The sequence below is a fragment of the Bos taurus genome, chromosome 26 (assembly GCF_002263795.3).
Source record: "Bos taurus isolate L1 Dominette 01449 registration number 42190680 breed Hereford chromosome 26, ARS-UCD2.0, whole genome shotgun sequence".
NCBI lineage: Eukaryota > Metazoa > Chordata > Mammalia > Artiodactyla > Bovidae > Bos > Bos taurus.
In genome coordinates this window covers 6,397,106-6,420,545 of record NC_037353.1, presented here as the reverse complement: position 1 = coordinate 6,420,545, position 23,440 = coordinate 6,397,106, and the positions used below count along the sequence as shown (strand labels likewise).

The 23,440-nt window shown below is 37.0% G+C and overlaps 1 pseudogene; it reads left to right on the top strand.

Annotated features, from left to right (window-relative positions):
- The first annotated feature begins 7,841 nt into the window (after positions 1-7,841).
- Positions 7,842-8,245, top strand: LOC615206 (centromere protein W-like; annotated as a pseudogene).
- Positions 8,246-23,440: the final 15,195 nt, after the last annotated feature.

Genomic DNA, 23,440 nt, shown 5'->3' with positions numbered 1-23,440 from the left:
GGAACATGTGTATACCTGTGGTGGGTTCATGTTGATGTATGGCAAAACCAATACAATATTGTAAAGTAATTAATCTCCAATTTAAATAAATTTATATTAAAAAAATAAAAACTGTTGAGAGGTTTGAGCTGTAGATGTAAAAACCATGGGGGCAGAATATTATATAGAGTAAGTTGAAAAGAGTACAGAAGAATCAACTTTGTGGAACAGTGAACATGAATAATAGTTGTCAGTTTACAGAAGAAAAGGATTCCCTGGCAGAACAAATGGCCTGTGCAAATATGTAGGTGCACAGAACAGTAAGATAAATGTAGGAAGTAGAAGAGTTCATACCAAGATGTTGTGTGTGAGACTAAAGAAGGCAAGCTATGTCCAGATTTTAAAAAGGGAAATCTGGTATGTCAGATATCCCAAAGAGCTTGGATTTTATCTTGCAATTAATGGGAAGCCACTGAAAGGTTTTTAATGGGGGAGTGATCTGATACCATCAGGCAATTATGATGGATGGAATGTGGGGAGTCTGGCTGGAAAGAGGGAGACTAATTAGGAAGCTCTTGTAATCACTTGGTGAGGGATAATGAGAGTGTTTACTGAGATAGCAGCAGTGGAAAAGGATGTGAGGACATGAGTAGAGATATATTTAGAATTAGTTGGGTATAAGGTCAGAAGGAAAGCCAGTGGTCAAGAATGATGCCTAGTGTTTTTATTTGAGGGGTTGGATGAATAAATAGTAACATTATCAACTCTGAAATAAAATGGAGGAAGAAAGAGGAAAGGAGACTGAGGAAAGATGGCCAAATCATTAGGAAGAAATTTGAAAAGAAAGCAGTATGGGGAATATTAAGATTGTAGAGAGTTTCAAGAGGTGATCAGTAGTGCTAAATGTGTTCAGTGGCCAAGTAATTTAAGAACTAAAAAATTCCCCTCTGATTTAATGACCAGGAGAACAGTTTCTGGGTGAGAGCAGCTTCAGTGTGGTGGTACAGACAGAAACCAGATCACTGTGGGAGGAAGACAAAGGGAGGAAGTGGTAATAGTCTAGACACCCTCTTCATGAAGCTTAGAAAGTAATAAAAGAGAGAGACAGAGAAGAAAATGAGACTATAAAGCAAATTCAGTTTAAAAAATATTCTTGACTGGGCGATAGGTTCTATACATATGCCATACACACACACACACACACACACACACATATAAATATACACACACACACACACACATATAAATATATACACACATATACACATATAGGTTCTCTCACTCTCTATATATGTTATATATGTCCTATACTTTTCTGTAGACTAAATCACTTAATATATAATGGGAGCAATTTAAGTAATAAAAAGTCAGACATAAGGTTATCATTTATTACACAATGAATAACTTAAAATGATGAAAAGTGATCATAAAAATAATATTAATATACCTACCAATATCAAATATTAAATATATTATTAGAATATATTTTTAGAATATTTCAAAAAGGTAATATATTTCAAAAAATGTTTCAAGAATAAAATCCTGCTTAAGAAGAGGAAATCCTCCCCCACTGCTTATATATTCCATATGCTATTTATTTTTCAGCAATAGGATAATTATTTCCAGATTCCTATTTAACCTCTGAAGGCCTCTGGAATGTTTACTTTCCTTGGGCTTTTGTCTTATTGTTGTGGTGCTAAGTATTTCTTTAGAGTGGGAATTTGAATACCCAGGATTAACATTCAGAAAACAGCAGAGTCCTCTCATCAAGAAAACCAAATCCCCAACTTCATGGCTTAATGAAACAAAAATGTTTCCCTCTTGTTTGAAAACAGAGACTATCATCTATATTGGGATAATGTTCTTCAAATTTATATTCTAAGCCATCTCCCAGAAGCTTTCCTTATTCACAGTTTATCTATTACACAATTCTTATTTTGCATCAATGTGTACTATGTGTTCAGATGCTAAGGGATATGCCAAACAACACACATAAAAATCCCTTATCATTGTAGCTTCCAGTATTTCTTCATTGCAAATAGATCCCTAACTGTAGGTTCTGCATAGATGCTCTCTATACCCATGTACAGATGCCCCACACATGCTGCCTCTTCTTGTGAACACCCTCTTCCTTCCTTTCAGACTTTGAGAGCTCACACTCAGCATGACTCCTTTCTCATGTGAATACTGTCAAGGAAAAAATCATTTATATGACTCAAATAGAGGTTAAAGGATTTATTCAGCTGGTGCACATCCAGAAGTACCTGAGGAGCATCACAGTAACTCCCCTAACTGCAGCAGGACTGGAGTTTTATTGGGGGAGGGGAGGAGAGGAGTGTGTGTACTTGTGATCTGGCTGAAGTAGAAGTTTTCTTCATCTTTAACTGCTGCAAAACCATCAGAGGAAAAGATTGAAGATTATTCTGGTTTCCATGCTTCCTGCTAGAGATCGTTAGTTCAGTTCCCTCCTGGCAACTCCCAGAACAGTTCTTTCAAAAGATGGTTTTGCAATTTCTACAGTTTTTTTTTTTTTTTTTTAAGGTTTAGAAGTAGGGGCGGGTGGGTAGCAAGAATAATGCTAGTGAGGCTGAAACAAGAGAACCTGGGCTCGGTTTTGAATCTTTTACTCTACTATAGTGTCACCTTGATCAGCTCTGACTCCTCATGCAGGGCAGCTTCTGTGTGGATGTTCCCTACCTCTGGTTGAATTCCAGTTACCCTGTTTTAAGCCAGCTTCTTCCATTCTCACAGTCAGATGCCTAACTTGATCTGCCCAAGTTCAGTACAGGCTTTAGGATAAAATTGCTCTGAAAGGGAAGGGAAGGGTAGAGGAAGACAGGGAAGGGAAGGGAAAGGAAGGGGAGAAGAGTGGAGGGGAAGGGAGAAGAGGGAGGGGAGGAGGAGGAGAAAAGAAAGGAAGAAAAAAGAGGAAAAGGGAGGGGAAAAGAAGCTTAATTACACTGAATTACATTGAAGTTTCATATCACTGAAATGTCATTCCCCTTTATAAAACTTCAATAATGCCCTTCAACTTTCACAGTATAATTTAAGACCAATGAAAAGTCCAGGGTTCTAGTTCAGTCTTTGCCACTTAATACATTTATGCCCTTGAAGAAAATACTTTATATACTTTATCTCCCCAACTTCATCATCAATTACATATGTATTACTGTAATAATTAAAATTGATATAAATATAAATATAATTGGCTTACTCTGAAAAAAGCAGCCAGTGTGTTAAAAGAATGGGACTCAATAGACAGCAATCGTTGTTGTTCAGTTGCTAATTTATATCCAGTTCTTTGTGATCCCATGCACATCAGGCTTCCCTGTCCATCACCAACTCCTGGAGCTTGCTCAAATTCATGTCCATCAAGTCGGTGATGCCATCCAATCATTTTATCCTCTGTTGCCCACTTCTCCTTTTCTTTCAAAATTTCCCAGCACCAGGGTCTTTTCTAATGAGTTGGCTCTTTGCATCAGGTGGCCAGAGTATTGGAACTTCAACATCAGACCTTCCAATGTATATTCAGGGTTGATTTCCTTTAGCACTGACTGGTTTGAGCAATCATAAAGCAATTCTACTCCTTTCCTATTGCCCCTAAAATTCCTCTTGGTCTAGTTTTTCTGTTTTCTCAGTACTCAGATTAAATTTAGGTAGGCTGTATAATTTTTCTCACTCATTTTCATCATAAGAGACATCTCATTAAAATACACATTCTAGTATAATGTAGTATGTAACTTCAAACTTAATCAAACCTAAAATTCCGTTAAACATAGATAGATGGATGCTTTGTTTTGTTTCTCAGAGTTATTCTTCTCACCCATCAGCTGTCTATATTAGACAATTAAGGGTGTTATAGCAAAACTACCATAGGCTGGGTGGCTTAAAGCACAAATATTTATTTCTCACAGTTCCAAAGGTTGAGGAGTCCAGGATCAAGGCACTGGCATATTCAGTGTTTGGTGAGGTCTGTTTAATAGATGTCTTCTCGCTGTATCTTCATGTAGCAGTTGGAATGAGAGAACACTCTGGGGTCTTTTTTATAAGAACAGTAGTCCCATTAATGGGGACTTGGACTTCATGATCTAAAGATGCTATCTCCAAATACCATCACATTGAGGGTTGTGATTTCAACAGATAAATTTTGAGTGGGCATAAACATTCTAGTGTCTATGATTCTACTCTGTGAATTTTACGCAAAGGAAAAGGGGACCAAGGTAAATCAGGGCAGAGTGGCTGGCGCTTGTAATATGGTTGGTCCCATCACTGAGCATAGTGCAACAGAATCTTAAAGGCTTGCAAGATTTCAAAACTTCTCATAAGTGATTTTGCACATTCTTCAGACATTTCTCTGCAAAAAACTTCCAACTACAATTCCATTGATTCTAGGAATGCCTTTTGGGGTAGTCATTTTTTTTTTTTAGTTCCCTCTCATTCCTCAGGCTTTCCTAGCCAAACTTCTAGTGAATCACTTGACCCCTTCTAAAGACCCTCTGGACTTCTTGAATGAGTTTCTTTTAAGATAATCTAGGTTTCTTCCCAGCAGTGAAGAACTCACCTGCCAGTGCGGGAGACATAGAGAGGTGGGTTCCAACCCTGGGTCAGGAAGATCCCTTGGAGTGGTCCTGGCAGCTCATTCCAGTATTCGTGCCTGGAGACTCCCATGGACAAAGGAGCTTGGTGAGATACAGTCCATAGGGACACGACTGAAGTGACTTAGCAGCACCAGCAGTTTGCCTCTTTCTCACTTGGCCTCAATTTATTCCACGGTAAGATCAAACTATAAAATTAAATTTAAGAACATTGTATATATAACTTGCAAGTATAAAGTGAACATAGGTGAGAAAATATTTAATAAATTATTAGGGAACCAGTAGAATGATAAAGCTGGTTCAGATTATTTGAGAAACTGAATATTTATGAATATTGAAGAAAAAATATAGATAAGATTTGGCAGGTTAGATACAAAACTAATAAGTTAATGTCTTTAAGATCAATGAAACTACTATCTCTAAGGTTGTTTCTTCTAGTAGATAGGAATGAACGAAAATCTACTGAACAAAAACCTATAGGTAAATACATAATTTCTCAGATTCTGGACCATAAAGACAAATGAACACTCTCAAAATAAATCATCCTGAGATGAGCCCTTTGTACAAAGTTTCTGTACAGCATGGAAAGGACTTTCCAAATTCTGTAGTGTTTTTCTGAAATGTGGGTTTATCTTGCTATCATTAACAGAAATGCAGATTCCCCCACTGCAGCCCCTACATTTGTCTTTGTTCTTTTTTTTCTCCGGAAGTCTATTCAATCTTTATGCCCTAACCTCAAGTGGGCACATATTCTAAATGCTATATTAGGTACTTCTCAAATGGCACCTCAGTGCTAAGGAATCTGCCTGCAATGCAGGTTTGATCCCTGTGTCAGGAAGATCCCCTGGAGGAGGGCATGGCAACCCGCTCCAGTATTCTTGTCTGGGAAATCCCATGGACAGAGCAGCCTGGCAGACTACAGTTCATGGGGTTGCAAAGAATCAGACACTACCAAAGTGACTTAGCATGCACAAGTGGCCTAAGGTGGAGAAAGTACCCCTTTATCTCCCAAGGGAGAATGAAATGCCTAAGGAGAGTGCTATAGCATAGACTACAAAAGAATGCTCCAATAACACCATCTGTGGAATAGACTGGGGGTGGGTATAATGACTGAGAGCAAACCAGCTTTCACCCTCGTTCACTTACTATCTATTGGATTGGTCTTATCCTTTAGTATTCTGGCTAAGCTTCTGGCATTTAATGTCCTTTTATATGTGAAGTGCTCAGTAACAAGACCCAATGACCCTGAGGGTGAGTGCCTTCTTAAATTCTGTACCCCAACATCTTCTTTGATCTCACCCTAGTCCCAGCCTTTCTCAGTAAGATACCTGGTATTTAATAAGTTTTACCTGATGGCTCAGACGGTAAAGAATCTGCCTGCAGGAGACCTGGGTTTGATTCCTGGGTCAGGAAGATCCTCTGGAGAAAGAAATGGCTACCCATTCCAGTATCCTTTCCTGGAGAAGTCCATGGACAGAGAAGCCTGGTGGGCTACAGACCATGGGGTTGCAAAGAGTCAGACGTGACTGAGCGACTAACACTACTTTCACATAAATGATCATAGTCTGAATTTTATTACTTTTACTGTTGTTGTTACTGCCCAGAGAATGAAAAGTTTACATTTTTTTTTTAAAACTTGCACACATGACCATTTACAGTCTTTTCTGAGATTTCCTTTTCAGACTCACCTTCTGTGATTTTTTTTTTTCCCTACCAGTCCTGTCTCCTGTGAGCCAGCTGCACCAGAGTAGCTATTTAACATAGACATGATGGTTAAGAGCATGCAGTTTGTGGTCAGACAGAAATGAATCTGAATCCAACTACACGAATTGTCACTTGGAACCATGGACAGTTTAACCATGGTTAAATTACTTAACCTCTAGAAGTTTTCAATTTCCTTATATCTAAAATGAGGATGTCCTCAAAGGCTATTATAAACAGAAGTAATGTACGTGAAATGCTTGATAGATTGTACATGCTCCATAAATGTTGACTGTGCTTTTTATGACTAAATTCTTGGAGGTTTTTTTTTTTGGTATTTTCTTGACCTTGTATATGTTGCTACTTCTTATTCAAATGACTTACCTTCTTCATTCTCTTTTACTTGTCTTATAAGTTTTTTACTTGTTTATAATACAAATCTTTTACTTGTCTTATAAGACAAGTATATAAGACGAGAGTTGTTTATAAGTCTTTTACTTGTCTTATAAACACACTTCAGATATGGACTCCTATTACTTTCCTATATTCCAATAGAACTTTTTACATACTTCTATTGTGGAAATTCTTTCATATGTCATAAGTTATTCTTTAAGTGGAAGCCTTCTTAAGAGAAGAATTGATTTCCTTATTTTTTTTATATTGTCAGAAGGCAACACATAGACATTTGATAAAGTTTATGAAGAAAAAAGGCAGTCTATGTATAAAATATAAATTATATAAAAGCTATTTATTTCTAAGTCTTAAACTATTCATATGTATCTATCTATCATCTGTCTGTCTAAATATGGTGCCTGCTTCCCACCCCTACTCATATTTAACTCTTTCACCACTTTGTTTTTATGTGTCTTCTGGAGCTACATGGTCTGTCTTTTGTTAATATACTTTATATACTTATCTGCCTTTCTGTTGTTATAGAGCAAATGGCATACTAAGGAGCCCAGCTGACTAATTTGTTTTCCTTCTCAATTGATAAATGAAACTAGTATAAAGTATAGGGATGAGATTAAGGCCCCTATTAATAAGCCACATGTTCTTTGTTTTGCTTTTTGCAACTTACATATTTCATCATCATAATTTCTTTCATTTTCATTGATCGTTTGTAGCTTATGACACAGTTTCTTAGGAATCAAGTTTCAATGTCTAGTTGCTGTTCCAAACTTATTTGACTATGATACTGATTATCTTCAAAACATTTATTAACACTCCATCGAACTTGATTCTAGAGAATATACTTTGCCAAGGAGTATTCTAAAACATCAAACTAATGAATCAAGTCAAATGAAGCAAAAATAAAAAATTAAAACTATAGGAATGACACACTAAGTAGCCATTGTTTCCAGACAATGTTTGTACTCTTAAATTATCCAAAGAGAACTCATTAAAAATCTTATAAGAAGGGCAGATTCAAACGTTCCGGCCGGGGTCTCGGGGCCTGTGGGAGCGTCTGAGTCGGGGTTCTTGGTGTACTCGTTGGCCTGAGCTTCAGTGCTGCGCAACGAAGACCCAGGAAGTTGAGGCGGCTGCTGCCAAAACCCGACGGTGAGAATGGCGCTCTCCACCACGTCTCGCAGAGGAAGATGATAAGGCGCAAGGCTCCTCGCGGCTTTCTAAAGCGCGTTTTCAAGCGACAGAAGCCTCACCTTCGTTTGGAGACGAGTAGCGACCTACGGGTGCATCTGTTTACTCTTTGTTCATCGATTAGCAGAAGAGTCACGGATAAATGCTTGTGGGAGTAAGTGTGGAGTCATTAAAAAGGAGCATGTACTGGCTGCAGCAAAGGTAATTCTAAAGAAGAGCAGAGGTTAGAAGTCAAAGAACACATATTTGAAAATTGTATGATGTATTATTTTAGGTGGTAACAGATCATGAAAGCACTTTTTATAAAGTAGTTAATATTGTGTATTAAAATATTGGCTAGTTGAAAAAAAAATCTTATAAGAATTAAAAGAAGTTGTTACCTGATAAATATATAAAGCCCAATAATTTAACCTTTGCTTTTAACTGTTTAGAAACTATGATCACAATATGCTATTTTTAATAGTTGTGTTGTTCAGTTGCTCAGCTGTGTCTGACTCTTTGGACCCCACAGAATACAGCATGCCAGGTTTCCCTGTCCTAATAGTACTTCAGATATAAATATTTGGAAATATTGAATGGAAATATTAAGAAAATGAATGAGCATGTCAATGAATGTTAATTGTGCTGAGAAGCACTGTAGAAGATATGATTAAATAGGAAATATGATCTTGATAGATTGATATTATAAATATCAAGTCATTACAAATTTATATATTTATGTCATTTCCATTAAACTTAAAATAGTTTCCTTAGGAGGAATATTGATGAAAAATAGTCATTATTATCATTACTAAATTCTTTCTATGCTATGGGCACCTCAAATTTAAACATTTTACATATACTAATGCTAATAAAGTAATGCTTAAAATTCTCCAAGCCAGACTTCAGCAATACATGAACTGTGAACTTCCAGATGTTCAAACTGGTTTTAGAAAAGGCAGAGGAACCAGAGATCAAATTGCCAACATCTGCTGGATCATCGAAAAAGCAAGAGAGTTCCAGAAAAACATCTATTTCTGCTTTACTGACTATGCCAAAGCCTTTGACTGTGTGGATCACAATAAACTGTGGAAAATTCTGAAAGAGATGGGAATACCAGACCGCCTGATCTGCCTCTTGAGAACCTGTGTGCAAGTCAGGAAGTAACTGTTAGAATTGGACATGGAACAACAGACTGGTTCCAAATAGGAAAAGGAGTACGTCAAGGCTGTATATTGTCACCCTGCTTATTTAACTTATATGCAGAGTACATCATGAGAAATGCTGGGCTGGAGGAAGCACAAGCTGGAATCAAGATTGCTGGGAGAAATATCAATAATCTCAGATATGCAGATGACACCACCCTTATGGCAGAAAGTGAAGAAGAACTAAAGAGCCTCTTGATGAAAGTGCAAGAGGAGAGTGAAAAAGTTGGCTTAAAGCTCAACATTCAGAAAACTAAGATCATGGCTTCCAGTCCCATCACTTCATGGTAAGTAGATGGGGAAACAGTGGAAACAGTGTCAGACTTTTTTGGGGGGCTCCAAAATCACTGCAGATGGTGATTGCAGCCATGAAATTAAAAGATGCTTATGCCTTGGAAGGAAAGTTATGACCAACCTAGACAACATATTCAAAAGCAGAGACATTACTTTGCCAACAAAGGTCCATCTAGTCAAGGCAGTGGTTTTTCCAGTGGACATGTATGGATATGAGAGTTGGACTATAAAGAAAGCTGAATGCCGAAGAATTGATGCTTTTGAACTGTGGTGTTGGAGAAGACTTTTGAGAGCCCCTTGGACTGCAAAGAAATCCAACCAGTCCATCCAAAAGGAGATCAGTCCTGGGTGTTCATTGGAAGGACTGATGCTGAAGCTGAAACTCCAATACTTTGGCCACCTGATGTGAAGAGCTGACTCATTGGAAAAGACCCTGATGCTGGGAAATATTGAGGGCAGGAGGAGAAGGGTACAACAGAGGATGAGATGGTTGGATGGCATCATCGACTTGATAGACATGGGTTTGGGTGGGTCCCAGGAGTTGGTGATGGACAGGGAGGACTGGCATGCTGTGGTTCATGGGGTCGCAAAAAGTCGGACATGACTGAGTGACTGAAGTGAACTGAACTGAACACATTTAACCCTAATAATAACCCCTTGAGGTAGTACTATTATGTCTTCCTTGAAGGTAAGAAAGCTAAGGCATAGAAATTACACAATTTGTTCCAGATTACATAACTAATAAATAGGGCTGCCCTTGTGGCTCAGTGGGTAAAGAATCTGCCTGCAAGGTGGGAAACCTGGGTTCAGTCTCTGGGTTGGAAAGATCCCCTGGAGAAGGGGATGGCTACCCATTCCAGTATTCTGGTCTGGAGAATTCCATGAACTGTACAGTCCTTGGGGTCGCAAAGACTTAGACATGACTGAGCAACTTTCACTTCAATTCACAAGATTCAAAGCCAAGAAGACTAATGTAATTTACTTCTCACAAGTTGACATTCAAATGTTCTCATCCAATTTACATCAAGCTACTGTCAATAAAGTAGAGCTAACAAATACACACAAACACATACTCAAGGGGGAATTGGGAAATTTTTCTCATTACTTTATCATTCAGCTGAGTTTTAGGCAATATCTACTGGTTAAAAAAAATAGTAGAAATGCAAATCAATGTTCAATCTTATCTTATCAAGGGCTCTTTTGAGAACAGAATTAAATATTTTGCTTTTTATTTTCTTTGAAAAATACTTTGTATGTGAAGGTGGAGTTTAAGCTCATTACTGACAAAAGAAGTCTCCCATTGTCTGGAATCAGTTACAGGTTTAAATAGATGGAATGACATTCATGGTAGACAATTTGTTTCCCATTCCTTCTCTGAAGAGAATAGTAAGTTTTAGTCATCTGGATTTACAGGGTAAAACAAAAGAGAAAGGATCAATCTCTTTCTAAAATACTTCAATGTAGAACTGTACAAATTTAAAAAGGGAATATATGTTCTCTTTTGAGATCTCTGAGGGACTATTTGATTTCTTATAATTTATTTAAATCATCAGCACTTTACTTGACAATTTGGAATTAGGATAAGTCTATGAAATGACTTTAATATGAGAAAAAAAATCATGGTTTGCCTATTAAAATATTTCTCATGCCTGAGCTTCCATTTCAACTAAAGCTGCCATCATTGTCCAGATGCCTATCATTCATACTTAAGATTACTGTAAAAACTTCACTGCTCTCTTTCTCCATTTGATCTGCCTTACATACTGCCATCAGATTAATTTTGCTGAAACATATATCTTTTATTGTGTTGCTTTCCTGCTCAAATGTTCTCTATCATTTGTAGGATAAAACACAAATTATTTTGAAAGACATTCATAATTTCCTCCCACCTAGTCTCAACCTACCCTTTGTAATTTGTCTCCCACTATTTATTAACATAAATCTCTGATCTTTATGGTATTTCATGTTCCACATGAATTCTGATTTTGTGCCTTTATTGTAGCCCCATTTTTTTTTATGGTGTATTATTTCGCATTGCTGTTGTAACAAGTTAACGCAAAATTAGTGGTTGAGCACAATGCAAAGTCATTACTTTGCAGTTCTGGAAATTAGAAGTTGACATGGGTCTCACTGAGCTAAAATGAAAGTGTTGAGAAGGATTGCCTTCTAGTCTAGATACTCTAAAGGAAAGTCTGTTTTCAGTGTCTAAACACTCGTCCCATTTTTTGCTTATACTCTTCCATCTGCAAAACCAATGGTGGCTGGTTGAATCTTTCTCCTGTCACATCACTCTGATGCTTCTGCCTCCTTCTTCCTCATTTTGGGACCCTTGTGGTTACAGTGGACCTACCCAGATAATCCAAGATAACCTTCCTATTTTTAAGGTCAGCTTACTCCTTGGAAGGAAAGTTATGACCAACCTAGATAGCATATTCAAAAGCAGAGACATTACTTTGCCAACAAATGTCCATCTAGTCAAGGATATGCTTTTTCCAGTGGTCATGTATGGATGTGAGAGTTGGACTGTGAAGAAAGCTGAGCACTGAAGAATTGATGCTTTTGAACTGTGGTGTTGGAGAAGACTCTTGAGAGTCCCTTGGACTGCAAGGAGATCCAACCAGTCCATTCTAAAGGAGATCAGTCCTGGGTGTTCTTTGGAAGGAATGATGCTAAAGCTGAAACTCCAGTACTTTGGCCACCTCATGCAAAGAGTTGACTCATTGGAAAAGACTCTGATGCTGGGAGGGATTGGGGCCAGGAGGAGAAGGCGACGACAGAGGATGAGATGGCTGGATGGCATCACCGACTTGATGGACATGAGTCTGAGTGAACTCCGGGAGATGGTGATGGACAGGGAGGCCTGGCGTGCTGCAATTCATGGGGTCGCAAAGAGTCAGACACGACTGAGCAACTGAACTGAACTGAATTGATTAAAAAACTTAATTTTATCTGTTACATTAATTCCCCTTTGCCATGTAAGGTAACATATCCACAGATTCTAGGGGTTAGGGATTGAACATCTGTTTGGAGTAATTTCTGTCTATCATAGATGGTCTGGCCATTTTTCACTTCCTCTGTAAACTGTAGTTATTCAGAAGCTTTTCAATGCCCAGTTCATCTGTAAATTCTGGTGTGTACACTGTGTGAATTTTTTTTTCTTTTTTGGCCTCACAGCTTGTAAGATTTTAGTTTCCTGACCAAGGATTGAACCTGTGTCTGCAGCAGTGAGAGTGTTGAGTCCTCACTGAAATGCCAGGGGAATCCCCATGCTGTGTCGAGTTAATGACTATATTTTTTTGATTGGCTTTTGTTTTATAACATCTTGAAATTCGTTTTCCCATCTCTATAGAAAATAGTTATCCTGAATTTGATATATGGAAATTCAGTATGTTCTGTGAATAAAATTTTTTCATAGACATCTTGGGTTACACGCTGTGAGTCTGGCATTCCTAGAAGGAATTTACTGGATGTGCATATGTCCAATCCTAAATGTGTTTAATCATAAAGAGATAGTAGAGATGTGAGTAAAGGTTTTTATACAAAGAGGCTTGTTGTAGCATCATCTCCAAATCAGAAACAATCTAAATAGGAGATAAATTTTAGTAGATTGATATGATAAAATAGTGTGTATGCATTAAAAGGCAAATTGTTAAAGATTATCTAATAATATAGGAAATGTTTACATATTACTCAACAAAAAATGATACAAAAGAATGATGTTAAAAAAAGAATTACATATATATGTATAAATTTCAAATGAAAAAAGTTTATATCAATATGCTAAAATCGTAAAAGGGTTATGCCCAAGTGTGGGATCATAAGTGGCTGTTAATTTCTTATTTATATCTTTTTTTGCTTCCTAAATTCCTTCCAATTTAAACATATTTTTTAACATCTGATAAATTATTTTAATTTATAATTTATATATAATTAAACTACACATTATGTACTTTTTTGTTTATGACCCAAATTGTTATCTCTAGAATTAGTTTAATTAACATTTCCTGGACATTTACTAGGCCCCAGACACTATTCTGGGGCCCAAGGTAAGACATAGTGCATACCTTTAAAAACTCATCCTCCATAAGATAAATAGACAAATGTATTAAAATATTAATTTGCTAGGGCTGCAAAAACAAAATACTACAGAATGGATAGTTTAATTAAGAAAAATTTTTCACATATAGAGGCTCAAATCCAAGATCAAGGTGTTTGGTAGCGATGGTTTCTGAGGTCTGGCTTCTTGGCTTACTCGTAGTTGCCTTTCTGCCGTGTCCTCACGTTGTCTTTGGTCTTTCCTCCATGCGTGCACATGTCTGTCTGTGTGTCTCTTGTATGTCCACATCTCAACTTCTTATAAGGACACAGTCAGATCAGATTAGGGCCCACACTAACAGCCTCATTTTAACTTAGATACTTCTTCAAAGGCCTGTCTTCAAGTGCAATCACATTTTGAGGTACTGGGGCTTAGAGCCACAATGTATAAATTTGGGGGAAGGATGAAATCCAGCTCATAACAACAGGTTAACAGTTAACCTCAATATTTACTTATGATGGCAATATTGATGCTCTGTACAGGTACACTGCTCTTTCAGAGGAGGGAGAAATAATTCTTGATGGTCAGTTGAAGTTTCATAGAGAAGGTGGTATTTCAGAAGAATTTTCAAAGATGAATGAGATTTTGCCAATTTCTTTTTGCTAGAAACAGGTTCTATAACTGTAATTGATTTATATAGCATAATGAACGTAAAAAATATAATTCTTACAAAAGATTAGAAATCATCATTCTACTTTATGTAATTAATGTGGATTTCATTTGTTTTGGTCAGGAATGCACTGTCCTTGGATAAAAATGAATGAAAAAATCCATCTATGTTGACAATGTTGTTAATGTCTTTCACTTTTTTCTGGAGGAAGACTAATATCTGAGTAATTAAGCTAAAACAAGAAAATAAAGATTTCTTGAGAGAACCAGTTCCAACCAGCTTATGACTACATGAACTTAAGAACTTATGTAGCCAAGTGTTAAGATAGATGTTGACGTTCACAAAACTCATAAAGGAGGGATGTGGTGGGTAGTTAAAGAACTTGTATTTCTGAAAATCTTCAGAAATTCTGATGGTATCCAGGTTTAGGACAAAAGTCCAAGTATTGCTGGACCTCACATTAGGCAGTAGCACAAATTGAGGACCAAACCTCCCATGATGATTACCCTAGCACTAGAAAATATTATTACCTGCATGTCTCTTGAACTGTAAATGCAGTTTAGTATTTTGATTTGTTTGAATATTGTTTATTCATGTAAAAATGATTTATTGACTGTGCAAGCCTCCCAAAGGTGAAATGAGTCAGCTCTTCACATCAGGTGGCCAAAGTATTGGAGTTTCAGCTTCAACATCAGTCCTTCCAACAACACCCAGGACTGATCTCCTTTAGGATGGACTGGTTGGATCTCCTTGCAGTCCAAGGGACTCTCAAGAGTCTTCTCCAACACCACAGTTCAAAAGCATCAATTCTTCAGTGCTCAGCTTTCTTCACAGTCCAACTCTCACATCCATACATGACCACTGGAAAAACCATAGCCTTGACTAGACGAACCTTTGTTGCCCAAGTAATGTCTCTGCTTTTGAATATGCTGTCTAGGTTGGTTACAACTTTCCTTCCAAGGAGTAAGCGTCTTTTAATTTCATGGCTGCAGTCACTGTCTGCAGTGATTTTGGAGCCCCCCAAAATAAAGTCACCCATTGTCTCTACTGTTTCTCCATCTATCTGCCATGAAGTGATGGGACCAGATGCCATGATCTTAAGTTTTCTGAATGTTGAGCTTTAAGCCAACCTTTTCACTCTCTGCTTTCACTTTCATCAAGAGGCTCTTTAGTTCTTCTTCACTTTCTGCCATAAGGGTGGTGTCATCTGCATATCTGAGGTTATGGGTATTTCTCCTGGCAATCTTGATTCCAGCTTGTGCTTCTTCCAGCCCAGCGTTTCTCATGATGCACTCTGCATATAAGTTAAATAAGCAGGGTGACAATATACAGCCTTGACGTACTCCTTTTCCTATTTGGAACCAGTCTGTTGTTCCATGTCCAGTTCTAACTGTTGCTTCCTGACCTGTATACAGGTTTTTCAAGAGGCAGGTCAGGTGGTCTGATATTCCCATCTCTTTCAGAATTTTCCACAGTTTATTGTGATCCACACAGTCAAAGGCTTTGGCATAGTCAATAAAGTAGAAATAGATGTTTCTCTGAAACTCTCTTGCTTTTTCGATGATCCAGCGGATGTTGGCAATTTGATCTCTGGTTCCTCTGCCTTTTCTAAAACCAGCTTGAACATCTGGGAGTTCATGGCTCACGTATTGTTGAAGCCTGGCTTGGAGAATTTTGAGCATTACTTTACTAGTGTGTGAGATGAGTCCAATTATGTGGTAGTTTGAGCATTCTTTGGCATTTCCTTTCTTTGGGACTGGAATGAAAACTGACCTTTTCCAGTCCTGTGGCCACTGCTGAGTTTTCCAAATTGCTGACATATTGAGTGCAGCACTTTCACAGCATCATCTTCCTCAAATGAATTGCTTGTGCTCACTATCTCTCTATAGCTCTCCTGCCATTCTCAAAAAAAAAAAAAGTATTCTAGGTAAGCTTTTAATTTTCATCATCTCACTGGAACAACTCTTGTCAGTATCACTATTGACCTCCATGTTGCTTATGTGACGAGTAAATTTTATTGCTCATATGACTTGATCTATTAGTAGCTGATGGGCTCATTCCTGGTGGCTGAATTTTTTCACTTGGCTTCTAGAATGCCAGTCTTTGCTGGTTTCTCTCCTATTTCGTGGATGTTCCTTTTCTGTCCCTTTTCTAGGCTGTTAGTTTTAGCTTTCTAACATCTTAAGTTGAATTTTACTTCTATTTTTTTTCATATAGTCCTTTCTTTAGTAAACTCAAGAATTTCACAGTTTTAAATACTATCAACAGACTGGAAACTCTCAAATTTAAACACTAAACCGACACCTATTTCTTGAGCTCCAGATTGTTATTTTCAACCTGGCAAACCCAGTGATTCCTTCAAAATACAAATCAGTTAATGCCATTTCTCTGTTCAGATTTTATTCATGGCTTCTCCCGTCATTCCAAATAAAAGCCAAAGACCTCTCAATGGCTTTTAAGGCCTAACCTGAGTTGATCTTCCCGTTGCCTCTCCTCCTTGTTTCCATCTGCTCTGCCTTAGTAGCTCACTCAACTCCAGCCATGCTGGTTCTTCCTCACATTCTTTAAACTCGGCCAAAGCCACACGGAGTCAGACACGACTGAAGCGACTTAGCAGCGGCAGCAAAGCATTTTAGGGCATTTGAACTCAGGGCTCCTCCAGATATCTCTGATTCACTCTCCAGCTCTTTAAGGTCTTTAGTCAAACGTTGCCTTCTGAGTAAGTCCTCCTTGGTGAACCTCTTCATCATATGCCCCTCACTACTTCATCACATGCCCCATTTCCTGTTTAATTTTTCTTTACATCACTTATCACTATCTAACATATATACTTAATCATACATTTATTGTCTATCTCCCTTCACTAGAAAATAAGGTCTATGAAGGGGTCTATAAGATTGAGATTGATATATACACAATGCTGCTGCTGCTGCTAAGTTGCTTCAGTCGTGTCCGACTCTGTGCGACCCCAGAGACGGCAGCCCACCAGGCTCCCCGGTCCCTGAAATTGTCCAGGCAAGAACACTGGAGTGGGTTGCCATTTCCTTCTCCAATGCATGAAAGCGAAAGTGAAAGTGAAGTCGCTCAGTCGTGTCCGACTTCCAGCGACCCCATGGCCTGGTGGGCTTCAGTCCATGGGGTCGCTAGGAGTCGGACATGACTGAGCGACTTCACTTTCACTTTTCACTTTCATGCATTGGAGACGGAAATGGCAACCCACTCCAGTGTTCTTGCCTGGAGAATCCCAGGGACCGGGGGAGCCTGGTGGGCTGCCGTCTGTGGGGTCACACAGAGTCGGATACGACTGAAGCGACTTAGCAGCAGCAGCATGGACTGCAGCCTACCAGGCTCCTCCATCCGTGGGATTTTCCAGGCAAGAGTACTGGAGTAGGGTGCCATTGCCTTCTCCTATATACACACTACTCTATAGAAAATAGATAATAAGGACCTATTGTATAGCACAAGAAACTCTACTCAGGATTCTGTAATGACCTATATGAGAAAAAAAATCTAAAAAAAAAGGTGGAGATAGATACATATATTTATATATATCCATATCTATCTATCTATATATCTGCATATATTCACTTTGCTATACACCTGAAAATAACACATTGTTAAGTCAAGTATACTCCAATAAAAATTAAAAAAAAAAAAAAGAAAAAAAGATAAAGTTACCAAGGGCAGGAAGTTTTGTCTATTTTGTTGTTTGCTGCTGTATCCCCAGCACAGAGCACTTGGCAAACACTACATGTTCAATATATTGATGTTCCTCAAAGGGTGGTGCCCTGAGGACTAGCCTCAGATTAACCTGGGAAGTTTAAAAAACATGTTAGAAATGCCACTTCTTCAGTCCTACTATATTCCAAACGAATCTGAAAGTCTGGGGATAGGGTCCAACTATTTGTGTTTTTATAAGTCCTCTAGGTCGTTCTTGTTTCTGCTAATGATTGAGAATCACTGTGATGAATATTTATTGAATGAGAAAAGAAATGAGGAAAACTATTCCTGTTACCCTTTTAACAAATACCGTACTTAAAACTTTGGGGTTAAAATGCCATATAAATAAATGAGTAAAATCACTTTGTAGAATTTGTTTTTCTAATGTGAGTCATAATAGAAAAAGCTCTAGTTTATCATTTAGAAAATGAAAAACGCATACATTATCCTAAGCCATGAATCCAAATCTATTGAAAAGTAGTAGACTTAGATAGTCATAACTAAATCTATAAAATTTAGTTATGACTGTAATTTATAGATTTAACTAAATCTATAAATTTAGTTATGACTATAATTTATGGTTTTAATTCAGATTTAGTTGAAACTTCTGTTAAAAACTAGTTCTGAGAACTTTATCTAATGATTTAACAAAGTTGTTATCAATAAACTTACTTCCCTTGGTCTTTCCTTATTCTTAGACTTTCAACTTTAATTTTCTTAGGTTAAACAGTTCTCTATCTCTGTGTCTGCTGCATCCGATTGCATCACATGTAAGCATCTATTCCACATTAGAACCATGGAATACACTCTCTGCCTTTAATGAGATGAAGCAGAGAACATATTTCAGCTTGTGAAATCTCACATACTCTGTGATCATGAAGCAAGCTGATAACTTTCTCCTTTCTGTCTGTACATGAAGTTACTATGATCTTTCTTAGAGAACGAGTGTCTCTGTCAGCCCAGGACAATCCCAGTTTATACTTGATATCCTGATTTAATTATTAAAAGCATCCTTTATTGCCGAAAGTGCCCTTGTTTGATGATAAATTCTATGTTCACCCTACTCATTTTATATATAATTTATATTATGTGTATATATTGCTTTTAGTACCTGATTTTACATAATGTATAAACAATATTGGAAACCAGAGTTCTAATTATCTCATAGTCACTAGAAACATTGGTTTTGGAAAGGCATTCAAAAAGTTTGGATATTAGTCTTTTGGGGGCTTTTGTGGGGTGCTAGACCTTTTAATACTACAGTGACAAAGGAAAATTTTTAATGTAACATTTGTATAAGTATTATATAGCATTATATGTTTAACTAAGAATTTCCACTTATTAGTATGATACTTTACTCGCATTTAATTTCATTAAAACAACTTTAAATTCTAATACTAAATGCCAGTTTCAATTTCCATAGATGTCATATTTTTAAGTACATTTTATCAGGGTGATATTATGATATTACTACAATAGACAGAAAAGTGAAAAATGCAATTATAGACTTTTTTGCCTAATTTTTTTCTTTACTAAGTCAGCAAATCCTTCCATTTATTTGACATTGTGAAGATATAACTTCCCATCTCATGCATTTAAAGAGAGCCAAGAGATGTATGCAGATTTATTGTTGGGCAAGATCAGAATTTCTGGGTCAGGTTGTGTATAGACCAATTCTTCAAAGGAGTTTTTGGCTTGCATCATGTTTTTAGCAAAACTAAAGTGTATTGAGGTGTAGGTTGAAAACTAATAAGATAAATGCATTTATCACACTAAATAAATATACCAATAGGCTTAAGTGCTTTCTTTCCTTTAAGAATTCAGATTTTACATTAAAATTATGTTACATAACAATGAGCTATATTTGCCAATGTTTGACTACGCCTGTGCAATAATTTTTAAGGTTGTCTGGCTTTTAAAAATTTAAATTGCTCTTGTATACTAATTTACTGAGAGCTTAAAATTTATTGGTGAATTGTGGTATTTGCTAGCCTTCACTAGCATATATTATTTTAATGGAAAAATACATATTATTTGAGAGGAAAGTTCTATTTGTAAAACAATATATATTTGATATTTCAATAATTATTTCAATTTTGTGACCAGTTATGTAGTTCATCCAGAATCACTCTTTGTAACATAGATGTTTATTCACTTGATTCCTTCTCATAACTTCTTCAACTCTAAATTGCCTATATAATCAGCCTGTTTCTGGCAGTCTGTTCATTATAGTTGTGCTGGCATCCACTCCAGCTCCCATATCCAGAACTGCATGGAGTTCTCCATGTATAACAAAAATGGCTGGCATAAACACAGTGACCTTGGCATGACACTCCATGTAGGCGGTTTGTATACATAATCATGGCCACAGACTGCTTGGCTTGTTCAAGGTCATGTAATGAGTGTGGTTTAGTTACCACTTAGAGTCTTTCAGTTTCTAGTCTGGGGTTGACCTTAAAATAGGCATCCTGAACACTTTTTTTTTCTTTCAATAAATGCTGTAAAAGTAGTCTCAGTTTTATAGAGCACATTATTTGGAGGGGTGGGGGAGTGTATAGTTGTATTAGTCTTTCTCTTTAATATGTTGCTTTACAATATGGGATGCACAAATTTCCAAGAGCTGTTTTATTCTGGGCTGGAAGGTATGTCAGGTTCAACATCATGGCATCTTCATTAATGGCCAATTTTATACTATCACTCCGTGGAGGATATAGTAAGACAAAATAAATACATTATAGAATGATATACAAAATCCATATACAGTTTTCAAAATATGAACCTTTAAAAAATTAAGTCAGGAGTCTGGTTTCAGGCTAAACAGATAGTTTTGAAGCAGGAGTTTCTTCTATTCTGGGTTCTAATTATGGGTATTTTGGTGAAAAAAAATTGAGACTGGCAAATCTCAATGTCAGAGATTTTTCCATCTTTTTTAGCAAGCTAGATATTTTTGAATGCTACATTTGTTCTATCATGAAAAAAAAAAAAAAAAAGCAGCCCTAACTAAAAATTGCTCCATGTCTGCATTGGAACCAGTCTCAAAAAAATAGGCATATTCAGTAATTTACAAAAATTGGAACTTTATTTCCAGCTGTACTGTTTGGCTGTTCGGTTCAGTATGTAAAAAGCAAAAAACAAGCAAACAAAAATCTCTTGGCACATATTCCATTTTTGAAGTTCCATCAAACTTTGAAACATCTTTGTGGCACTTCTTACCTATGGTAAGTGCTTTTCTTATGGAGGGACTGTGTCATATATACGTGCAAAAGAAGGTTGAACAGTTAATGCTCAGTAAGTTTTTGAGAATGGCTATATTGTGAAATAGAATCTTGAGTCTTGATTATTGTGTTACATATTTAAATATTTAAATGCCCCTGATTGAATTACTGTGGAATAGATTCAGTGTTCAGAGAGTAAAAATATATTTCACTGTCACTTTTCAATGTGCAGAGGGGATTTTTCCCCTGAGTCTATGAACCCACTAGATACAGATTTTTGAAGCATTAAATACACCATTTCTCTAGTGTATATTTAATAAGATGAATTTAAGACATACTCATTTCTGTTTGTGGCATGTAACAACTGGGAACATAATATTCCCTAGTCTACTCCCCTTCCCCAAATTCACTAAAGCATTAGGTAAAATTAGTAGCACCGAAATTGAGGATATCTAAAAACAGCAACCTGTAACCTTGGGAATTTTGAGTGATATAAATACTATGGCTGAAAACATTTTTAACCACAGGATTTTTGCCTTTTATACTTAGATGCTTGCAAGGTTGTTGAGTTGTTCTCCTTGTGGCACATATTAAAATGCTTGTGTGTGGGAACTACACAATTCACATCCCATGACTTTTCCTTCACCAAAGGAATCCATATTTGTAACCAGCTTGTAGTGTCTGGTTCAGTTCTCAGCCAAACAAGCAAACACACTTTCTAAGGAGTGATAGCAATTCTATATGTGTTTGTTTACAAATTGTCTGACAATGAGTCAGAAGCCTGCAATCTTTTTTTAAACTTTATCAGATCGATGTAGCAATCTGGAATAATTTCCTGTCTCTTTATCTTTATAATCTAAGAAAAGTACCTCTAATGCTTCCAGTCTTTGTGTGATGGCCTGTATTTCACAGAGAAAATAATGCCTTCTCTATTTCATTAAATTGTACTGACTTATCACAAAAACCTGGTTTTTAGTTACATCATCACTCAAAATGTTGTCTGTGCCTGGGGAAACGTGGCTACTCTAATTAGCAGTAAATCAAAGTTCTTTCTGAAGAAACAGGACTGTGAAATAAACTGTGATGGGTGAGCTGTATCAGCATCAGCAGTAATTGGGAGGATTGGCTGACAAGTCTATTATGACTGCCCCAAAGGAAACCACACCCACTTAAGGAGAGGTTGGGGACTGACATTTTCTGTGGTTTTACTGTTGATCTCTGTTTCCTCATAGAAAGTTCACCATAATTGACAATCAGACTCATACTACACAGGATGCTTTAATCTAAATATTTCAAGGTACTTTCTTTTTTGTAATCTAATGAAGTAGGATTTTTAAAATCGAATCAACAGAAACATAATATTATGGTTACAAGCAACAACCAAAAACATTAAAATAAATGGGAAAAGACTATGCTCCAGTGAAGAAAATGAGAAGCTGATACACATTATTTTATTAAACACACACATACATTCAGCAAAAAATGTACAGTAATTAATATGAGTTACCAGTCTTGTCTAGCTATAGTGGCCAAATTCATGAGTTCAGACAGTTTTCCACTGAATTTTCTCATGTAGATAGCCCCCGAATTATAACACATCTTTAAAAATTCTATTTTTCACAGCTCATTTAGATAAACTTTAGTTAATTATAAATATAAAGGCTTAAATTATAAATAAAAGTAATAATGCTCCAAAACAGTATCAATACAGAAATTAACAATCTGTAATAAATAAGAAGTGATTTTCAAGAAATTAGAGAGCATAGTTTTTTGTCTCATTGAGCTAAGTGACCACACTGAGAATGAATTTATAGATATTCTGGGAATAAATTTGTTCTACTGCTTTCCTTTGACCTCTTTATCAAGCTCTTAGCACTTCCTATTATGACCTAAAACCACTCTCATCAGTGGCTTTCACCCCTAGGTACATGTAACTGGAAGTATTAAAAATAATTTTGGTTGAGGGCCCTAGAGCAACTGACTCACTATAGCAAGAGTGGGGAGGATCAGTATTTTTCTTTCCAGTTTTCAGTTCAGTTCAGTCTCCCACTTGTGTCCAACTCTTTGCGACCCCATGAGCTGCAGAATGCCAGGCCTCCCTGTCCATCACCAACTTCCAGAGCCTATCCAAACTCATGTCCATTGAGTCAGTGATGCCATTCAACCATCTCAACCTCTGTCGTCCGCTTCTCCTCCTGCCCTCAATCTTTCCCAGCATCAGAGCCTTTACAAATGAGTCAGCTCTTCGCATCAGATGGCCAAAGTACTGAAGTTTCAGCTTCAACATCAGTTCTTCCAATGAACACCCAGGACTGATCTCCTTTAGAATGGACTGGTTGGATCTCCTTGCAGTCCAAGGGACTCTCAAGAGTCTTCTCCAACACCACAGTTCAAAAGCATCAATTCTTCAGTGCTCAGCTTTCTTAATAGTCCAACTCTCACATCCA